Source organism: Rousettus aegyptiacus, unplaced genomic scaffold, assembly GCF_014176215.1.
Source record: "Rousettus aegyptiacus isolate mRouAeg1 unplaced genomic scaffold, mRouAeg1.p scaffold_m13_p_4, whole genome shotgun sequence".
Taxonomy (NCBI): Eukaryota; Metazoa; Chordata; class Mammalia; order Chiroptera; family Pteropodidae; genus Rousettus; species Rousettus aegyptiacus.
This window is the reverse complement of record NW_023416307.1, coordinates 140429444-140437812: the sequence shown is the minus strand read 5'-3', so window position 1 is coordinate 140437812 and position 8369 is coordinate 140429444. Positions and strand designations below refer to the sequence as shown.

Below are 8369 nucleotides of genomic sequence, written 5' to 3'. Positions count from 1 at the left end.
GCCCTTTATTTCTATAAACAAATCTTAGCTCATAGGTGAGAACATGGGCAACTTGATTTGCAATCTTTGTTTAATCAGGGTTTCCTGAGAGACTTCAGTGTCTTCCTGTGTCTTCTTTGGTTTTATAGACATTAATACACTGTGCTGATTATCTCTGATTTCTGACCTCTGCGTCAGTATAAGTAGCCATGTATATGTAGCTGATTTCACTTGTTGTATTAGCAAGTCAAGTTCTATTGAAATATGTTATAGTAATAAGTGCCATACCCATTGGGGCAGGAATGTCTATGCTAGTTTTGTGCCCCTGCCCAAGCAGAGAGCTCCTGATCTCCTGCCATAGGGCAGGTGAAATGTGAGGATTGAAAACAACTTGGACATCATGGAAGTGGTGTGTTGCCCTTTACCATTTCAAACCCTGTAGTTAGAAGCTGCATCATCAATCGATCACCTCTTCTCTCTTGAATCAGTCTCATAAGTGCACGATTATGTTTAAAACAGGGGTTGGCAAACTACATCCTGTGGGCCGAATATGGCTCACTCCCTTTTTGGTAATAAAGTTTTATCGAAACTCAGCCATGCTCATTCATTTATGTATTGTCTATGCTTGTTTTCATGCTGCAACAGCAGAGTTGAATAGTCATAATCGAGACCAAATGGCCTACAAAACCTAAAATATCTGGCCCTTTACTCTAGTGGTCATTAAGGGGTGGGAGGGAGGACCTTTTACAGCAGTAAGTCAGGAGAAAATATTTTAATACATTGAGAAATGGTAATATAAGTATATAACTTAAAAATATAAGAGCTATGACAAGAAGAAATAATTAAATTAATTAAAAGTGGTTGCCCCTTGGGTAGGGTAAGGGACTACTATTGTTTTTTTTTTTTAATTAGGTTTAAATTTTTCAAAATAAGATGATGTACCACTTTGATAAATAAATAACTAAGCATATCAAACAAGAAGAAAATGCAATACCCTCCCTTTAGTCCTACCTTCTCTGGAGACTTCACCTCCTTTCTCTCTGTCTGGACAAAAATTTCTCGAAGGACTTGTCCATACTTTCTGCTCTTTACAGTTCTTTACTCTTCAATCACATAAAATCTAGCTCCTGCCCCTTCACACTAAGGAAACTGCTCATGTCGATACTATCAACATCTCCCACGTTGCCAAGTCAAAGGAACATCTTCTCCATCTTATCTGATTCTCAGTGATACGCAACACAGTGCACTCCTCATTCTTTCTTGAAACACTCTGAGTTTGATCTTCTAAGTTTCCTCTCTCTTAATAGCTGCCTCTTCCCATTGTATTATGCAAGTTTTTCTTTATTACCCAATCTTTTGGGATCAACTTGTCTCGGGGCTTAGCCTAGCACCCTCTTTTTCTCTATCAATAATCTCCTCTTATGAGATCTTATTTAATCCCAGGAGTCAAGCCCAAATCCTTTCTTTTACCATTTACTTAACATTCAATCAGGTTTTGTAATAGTTCTTATGACTAAAACCAGAGCTCTTGATGACTTCCTGCATCCTTCACCACAAGCTTCCTCCTCTTCTAGTTTGCCTTGTTTATTAAAATATAGTATCTGGTAGCTCAAGCTCCAAATCCAGGAGTCATATTGATTCCTCTTTTCTTCTACTACCTCCTCAAATCAATCACTATTCTATCCATTTTACCTTCAAAATACATCTTTAATTTGTTCACCCCTCCCCAAGTCCATAGTCTGCTTCTTATTCATCTAAGCATCACATTTTTCCTAGGTTCACCATAATAGTTCCTAAGTGCTTTCTCAGCCTCCAGTCCTGCCCCACCACTATTCATTATCCACAGAGTAGCCAGAGAGTCTTTTAAAAATAAATAAGATCATCTTTAACACAAACACCAATGACTTTCTATTGCTCATAAAAATAAACTTCAAACCCTATATAATAATAGTATAATAAATAATCTACCTCCTGTTTCCTTCTCCTACCTCATCTCAACCTTCTTCTTATTCATTGTGCTCAAGTCTCACTGGCCTGCTTTCAGTTCTATGAACACTTGATAGCTTTTTTTGCCTCCAGAGATTTGCATTTGCCTTTCCTAGAATGCTTCCCTTAGCACTATGCATGATGGCTCTTTCTCCAGGCCCCAATCGAGATTATATTCTTACTGAGAGTAGTGATGGTATGGGGGCTATATAGCACACCAGCCCAAAGCTTGGGGGCTTACAATAATGATTTATTATTTTTCACACATATGTGGGTCAGGATTTTGGGTAGGGCTCAGCTGAATGGTTCTTCTGCTCCATACGATATTAACTGGGGTCACTTATTCAGCCTCATTCAGCTGCCTGTATTGAAAGATCCAAGAGCATTTATCTCCCACATTAGTCTTAGGTCATTCCTGAAGTACAGTCTGGGGCAAGGCACATTCCTCCCCAAGACTCTTAGGCCAGGGAAGTTACTATAACTACATGATTTAGCACCTAACACATGTGGGGAAGTAGGAAATGGTAAATTTAAGTAAACTAAAATATCTTTTACTATGTAAATATGCATGTTTATACATAGACGTATAAATAAATATGTTTCTGAATAAATAACATATGTTAGATTTAGAGACAGGGGAATTGCCTGTCTTTTCACCTTTACTAACCAGCCTGAGATGCTCTGTCTCTACACCTCTGGCTCTCTCTTGGAAATAGAGTTGACTGGAAATGGTTGCACAAGGTGAAGATGCTAGGCACCTTTGAGACTCTATCAGCTGTGACATCTCCAATTTCCTCTGCCAAATATTTCTACCAGGTATTCAGATTATGCCTGTACATTATTAGCTCCCGGACTTTCTCCCTTAGAAATCGGTCTAGGTCTCAATTGTCTCCTTTGTGATGTCCAACACTTACCTGAACACAAGTTCTGTTTTTATCTTTCTCCTAGAGTTTCCCCACTTTGTATTAAGCACTTCATCATTAATATCCTGTACTTCCGAAGTTATTCCATACTTTGTTTGCCAAGGATCAGATTTATTCTTTAATTCACCACATTCTCAGTTTGTTGAATTATGCTTAATTAAGGGCAATGATGCATCAAAGCCTGGCCCCATCTTTAGTCTACTCCCCTGCTTCTCTCCCTTGTGGTCAGTCTCCAGGATCAGTTAGTGTTCTAGTCCAGCACTTCATGAACCTGTGTCAGAATCAGTCAGCTGGGAAAAAACAAATTGCAGGGCTCCAGTTTCAGAGATTCCCATTCAGGCAGTCTGGGCTGGGGTCTGATAATTAGCACTTCTGATAAGCTTCCAGATGTTGATCCTGATGCTGGTACTTGATGCATGGTCCACACTTCTACTAGCACTGTCCTAGCCTGATCTTATTATCCAAACTTTCCTTAACACACAAGCATCTTTACACCGCCGCACATTTGATTTTTCTATTTCGTCTGCCTAGATTAGCCTTCCCTGGCTTTTTGCGAAATTTATACTCATCTTTTGGCCTCAAATTAATTTTATCTCCTCTATTGCTTCTTCTGCCCCATCTTTTACCCCTGAGAGTCAGTCCTTCCTCATTAGCTTTATCCCCAGGAACTTTGCTCATTGTGTTACAGTTTGTTTTCACGCCATCTGGTTTTCCCACTAGACTGTGAGTTCACTGAGGTCTCAGAGACTATGTTTTTCTACAGCTGTATATTCTTATCACTAGCAGAGTTTCAGAGACAAAGATATCTATTATATGTGTTATTGATTAAATTATCACTACTATTTCTTTCTTCCTTAGGTTAAACTGTAATTGGATTGCAACTTCATACTAGAGGTTTTGTTCATTTTTCCTTTTAAAAACCTTATAGATATACCAGATGGCACAGAAAGGCTTTGGTTTAATTCTCTAGGCACATTGAGGGTATTAGGTAACTGCTGTGCACAACAAAGATCTCAAGGAGCATTAGCACAGTCTAACAATTAAAATCCCCTTTTAAAACCATTGTTGTCCTCAGAGACTCCCAGCAGGCCAGTCATTAGTGACAAAACATCATCAACACACTTTTCAAATAGAAAGGATGTAGCCTATGTGTGATGGAAGAAAATCAGACCAGTGAGACTGTTCACCTGACCTACCTGAGCTTCATTTCAAATTAGGACCATTCGAAGTGGGTAAATTACCATGAAATTCATGGGAAGTTTAAAAAAAAAATCTCAGATTGGTAAAAGTATCTGATTTGCTACTTTTGCTTCCTTGAGCTATTCTATAAAGAAGATCTCAGAATACCACAATAAAGAAGAAAGATGGTTCCCTCAAAGAATTTCATTTGTCTGGTTGAAATTTCTCATTTAAGCATTAGCATTTCCAGACAGAAGAAGAGACAGGTTATAGGGAACTGGGGGACAATCATGCATATTAGTTTTACATAATCATTTATCCTTTCTTACAAAGGATGAGCCGTAATATCCTGTAAGCCTGTGCTTCTGTGAGAACATCTGCCCAAGACTAATGATTTAACATTTACCAGCAAGGATTCATTGAACTGGATACTGTCACATAATTATCTCCGACATCCAAGTATTCTCCTGGTCTCCTCTTTGCCCATGCAACTTTATCCCAGGGGATTGAGTAAGGAATTTAGTGCCATTGGCTTATCCAACTTCTAGAGAGATTAATTGGCTAATGGGCATCAGTCTCTGGAAGACCAATATCTGCTTAATAGAGAAAATAAAAACTTCAATATGAAGGCAGATCGTCTACCAAAGTGAGCCCCATAATAATCTTACTTGGTTTTGGCAAGTTCACTGGAATCATAGATATTTATTTTATACTCTAAATTATACTCAAATATGACTTTATTTATTTTTTTGCTCAAATTTTTGCAAGTTTGGCCACTGGGAGCTCTTTCAGCTGGCTTTTTTTGCTCCTTTGACATATCACTATAATTGTTGATTTTGTTGTTGCTGTTATTTTAGTATTAACTTACTTGCTAACACAAGATTCTTCAGTCTATGTTGTATATTTCCTTTTTCAGTCCTGGAATGAAACATTTCTCCAAGGATCCCCAGTTACCTTATTGGAAAATGGTATTAAAAACTAAGACCTGAATGCTAGGTATAATTGTTGCTTCTAGGGTATTATCGTTTTTAGGTCTTCTCAGCTGACAGAGCAAGCACAAATTATACATGTATACTAACCTGTGTGTCAAGTTATCTGTATTTGTATTAAGCTAAACATGAATTTATGCTGATGCTTCCAACTCTAATCCATTACTACATGGATTATTTTAGCTTCCTTTACTTGCTTATCCATAAACTCCCACTCCAATAGGAAGAAACCTGGCTCCCATCATCTGCCATTAATTAACCAATCCCAGTGTACCTATATAGAAGTTTCATAATTTTTAACTCATATACCCGTGGGAAATAACTTCAACCAGAGCATAGTGCCTTTGGTGCTACAGACTCTACTCTTCCAAAGTGACTTAGCTCAGCATCTTTCCCTCACCTTCTTTCATGAGGTTGTTTCATACAGATTCTTTTATACATCTTCTGTGTTTCATAATTGGGTCCTTAAACTTCCTAAGTAGTTATTATTAAATTTCGTACATTAATGTTCACTCTTTGTGCCATGAAATTCTATGGATATGGACAAATGCATAATATCCTGTATCTATCATTATAGCATGGTACAATATAGTTTTACCTCTCTAAAGTGCATTCCCTATGCTTTACTCACTCAATCCTTCCCCTGGATAGAACCCCTGACAATCACTGATCTGTTTACCTTGTCTATAATTTTGCTTTTTCTAAAAGTCACATAATTAGAATCATACAGTATGTCATTTTTCAGACTGGTTTCTTTCACTTAGCAATATGCATTTAACATTACCCATGTCTTTGTGTGGCTTTGACAAATCATTATTTTAAGTCTCTGAATAGTTTTCCATTGTAAAGATATGCACGGTTTGTTTATAGATTCACATGTTGAAGGATATGTTAGTTGCTTCCAGTTTTGGGTGATTATAAATAAAGTTGCTATATACAATGCATGCAGATTTTGTGTGTATATAAGTTCTCAGATCATAAAATACTTATGAATGTGATTGCTGGGTCATAAAATAAGACAATGTTTAGCATTCTAAGAAACTGCCAAACTATCTTCCCAAATGGCTCTACCATCTTGCATTCCTACCAATGAATGAGAGTTCCTATTCCTCTATATCCTTTCCAGCAATTGGAATAGTCATTTTTTAATTTTTTAAAAATTAGCCATTCTAATAAAGATGTAGTGGTAAAACTGATATATTTCAAAAGGTTGATAAATGCCTTATGGTTAGATTTTCTTTTATTGTGTTCAAAGATTCATCTGAATTTCTTTACATAAGAACTCTCTTAAGTGTATATTTCTCTGTCTATATGAAGAAATTGTTAATTTCATTTTTTTTAGGTGTGGCAACCCTTGGTTGACCTCACAGATTGCAAGGACCTCGTCAGTTTACAATCCCTTATTTTTTTTATTATTCAGGCCTACAGCACCTGGTCTTCCTAGGTGGTATCTCATCCAAGTACTAACCAGGCCCAACCCAACTCAGCTTCTGAAATCAGATGGAATCGGGCTTGTTCAGGGTGGCATGGCCGTAGACAGAAATTGTTAATTTATTGATGGGAGAAAAGCTAGACATTATTTAGTAGAGCATGTACCAACATCATTGTAATCACCTGAGAGCTTGTTAGAAATGCAGATTTGGGGCCTTAACCAAGTCCTACTAAATTAGCATCTGCAGTATATCAAGAACCCACAAGTTTAAGAAGCATTGGTTTGGAATCATGATATTACAGATTCATAAAGGTGGAAGGGACCCTCTCATTTGGCAATAAGGAAGGAAGCTCTCTTAGAGCTTTGTGTGCTGTGTGTGGTTGTGTGTGTGCAACACTGTGTTGCTGATCCTCTTGAGTACATACATTTGTTCTCAAGGAAGGTGACAATTACTCAAGTTTACACAATTATATGAAAAGAAAAAATAAGCTAAGACTCATTGTCATTAGACAGCAATGTAAAATAATATAAGCCAATCCAAAGCTGTGGTAAGTCATTGAGAAAATTACACTTACATTTCACAAATTTAATGAAAAGATGACTTACAAAGCCCATTAGTTGTTTCAGTAAGGCAAGCCTGTAGTCACTTCTTACTGAGTATTTACTGAGCAGAATTATCCTGCCACTCACATTAATGTAAAGCACCTGGTCTCTATTTGGCCTCCAGGAAAACCTAAACATAATAATCAGAAATCTTATTTACCATTACCAAGCACACAGCTGTGAACTTTTAATCTTACAATAGCACTTTATCACCAGCCCAATAGAACATAAATAACCCTTAGGCCAAGTATTGATGTAAACATCCTAACTGAGCTTATAGAGGCACAGCAGTTCAAACCTGTAGCAGCCACTGGAGAGTGGGGAGAGTAAAAATCTCCCCCTCACTCTTCTCTGAACAGATACGATTGAAGAGTTCCCTTGCCCCAACTCCCATGACCTGATGAGGTTTGGGGTGCAATATCAAGAGACCCACCCAACAACCTAAGGTGGATATGTCCTCAGCAACACCCAGAACTCATTCATCACTGATAATTTGAATCTTGGAAGCAAAACTCCTAGATTCTTGCTACTCAAAGCCTCAGAGCATGGCCCAGCCACTTGACAGCTGGTTAGAAATGCAGATTCTCAGGTGGAACCCCAGATCTGCTGAATCAGAATCTGCATTTTAACAAAATATCCAAGTGATTTATATGCATATGAAGAAAGCACTGTTATGGAAGGAATGCAATAAGGTGACAAACATCCAGGCTATTTCAATGGCAACTTATTTCTCTACCTATGAGCCTTATGTCTGAGACCCATCGATAAAGACATATATAATGATATATAAAGAACCATTTCCCAGGAAAACGTATGTATTGCTAATAGGATGATGGCTATTGGAATCAGAAGATTTGACCCCACTGTTAAACTTTAGTTTCTTCACTATGAAACTGAGCTAGTAGCTACCTCATTGGGTTGCACAAAGGAATAAATGACATATAAAACAGCACAGTGTCTCTAACTGTTGTGGTGCATTTAAATTTGAGACCCACGGAGCCAATTGAGATTATTTATGAGCCTTTATTAGCTGGCCGGAGACTGACTCTTTCCACTAGAGAATCAGCCCTGAGCTTTCAAGGAGGTAGCTTATAAAGCCTAAAACCACATCAAACAAGCAAGCAGGTTTACAGAAGCAGAAGTTGGCCATTAGTCTATCTTTGCACAGGATATCTCCTAGAACTATACCCTAGTTATACATTAAGCAGATTATAGAAGCAGAAGTTGGCTGTTATCGTCTGGTGCAAAAATGTTGTTTCTGGGGACTCTTAAATCTTA

General features: G+C 37.7%; 1 pseudogene; it reads right to left on the bottom strand.

The window, feature by feature from the left end:
* Window positions 1–6475: 6475 nt before the first annotated feature.
* On the bottom strand, window positions 6476–6594 carry LOC118602719 (annotated as a pseudogene).
* Between the last annotated feature and the right edge of the window lie 1775 nt (window positions 6595–8369).